General features: G+C 40.3%; 1 non-coding gene across 1 annotated transcript; it reads left to right on the forward strand.

The window, feature by feature from the left end:
• Positions 1-1170: 1170 nt before the first annotated feature.
• trnat-agu (transfer RNA threonine (anticodon AGU)) lies at positions 1171-1244 on the forward strand. Its single transcript has one exon. It is a non-coding gene; the product is annotated as a tRNA-Thr (tRNA).
• Positions 1245-1560: the final 316 nt, after the last annotated feature.

The raw sequence follows: 1560 nt of genomic DNA on the forward strand, positions 1-1560 counted from the left end.
TGCTAAAAATAAGGCTCTTTATAGTGTCTTGTTGGTCCAGGGGTATGGTTTTCATTTTCGATGTGTAATTGGATAGCATGTGAGAGATCCTAGTTTCTAATCCTGCATGACTCCTACTTCATTTGCATTTTTAGTTGAAGGTCATCGATTGGTTGCAGCCTTACAAAAAGCGGAGTTGACTTTCACACGGAGCCTGTTTGAGGACCAGAGAACTGGATTCAAAGAGCCTGTTGACAAAATTGAAATGAACTAAATGTACAGATTGCCAAGTGTGTGTATGAAGGTGAAGCAGTAACTGAGAGCTGGATCCAAAAACAACAGGACTGGGTTCTGGTATGGAATGGAATTCTTCTGTGTTTCTGTTGTTTGTCTTGGATTAACTCATCGATTTTTTTGTTTTTCACTTTGTCGATTTGTTTGAATAATTGTGGATCCTTCTTCAGGGTGTTTTCTTTCACCAGGTAGTTCTGACCTCTGATGATGTTGATCGTAATAAGCTTCAACTCACTGATAGTTTTGGAAGTGAGCAAATTTCCTTTGCTTGAGTCTACAACATGGAACTCAGTCTGACATGTGGATCCATGGGAGGATTTGAAAGCTGCCCCAGCGTTGGAGCATACAGTTGCATCCATCCAATAAGAGACCGAGTAGAAGTGACAGTTCAGTCAGTCGAACATGAGACTTTTAATCTCAGGGTTGTGAGTTTGAGTGCCATTCTGTTTTTCCCTTTTTTTAGGCTTCATTAGCAGAGAGTACAAGGATTGTTTGACGTGAAATTCAACAACAGTATGAGAAAGTCTCACTTTGATTCGGGACTCTTATCTCTCTGCAGCATCTCACTGTGAAAGATTGAACTTTATCTCATTTCCTTCTCAGCACAGGGTCAGTGCGGCTCAGTGGGACTTCTGGCTGTCTCCCGCTTCACAATCCATCAGTGCTGAGAAAGCAATGGGGAATATTACTCACATGTTGTATTCTGTAAACTTTTGGAAAAAATTGAATTATGTATTTACTTCCAAAACATTCATTCTCAGTTCTGGGAAAAATACAGTATATGATCGACTGTATCAGGAAGTGGGAAAAGTTAAAATATGTTGTGACCAGTGGAGAAGTGGGATGAGAATAAATAGTGCCCTTCTCTGATTTCAACTGCGCAAGCCTTTTCAATCTGGCTCTGTAGCTTAGTTGGTTACAGCACCTGTCTAGTAAATAGGAGATCCTGGGTTCAACTCCCAGCAGAGTCTTATTGCACATTTGCAGTGTGCTTTAGAAGCTTCCTTATCTTTCATTTACATTTCTGTCTTGTGAAATTTGACTTCGAATTCAAATTACATGATGAATTTCAGTCACAGGAGAAAACAGCCTTTGTGAAGGATGTGAGTTTGGAATGGCTGTTCCTCCTTGCACAGAAATTCAGTGCTGATACGCCAAAGGCAACTTCTTTGATAGAAGTTTGTTCACAGTTACATTCAACCTGGAAAACAGCTCGACATTAATCTCACTGAAGGAAAGTGTGACTGCGTTGTATGTTTCAGAGTGTTTGTGTCGTTATGTGTTGCT

This window comes from Heterodontus francisci, unplaced genomic scaffold, assembly GCF_036365525.1.
Source record: "Heterodontus francisci isolate sHetFra1 unplaced genomic scaffold, sHetFra1.hap1 HAP1_SCAFFOLD_58, whole genome shotgun sequence".
In the NCBI taxonomy this organism is placed as follows: Eukaryota; Metazoa; Chordata; class Chondrichthyes; order Heterodontiformes; family Heterodontidae; genus Heterodontus; species Heterodontus francisci.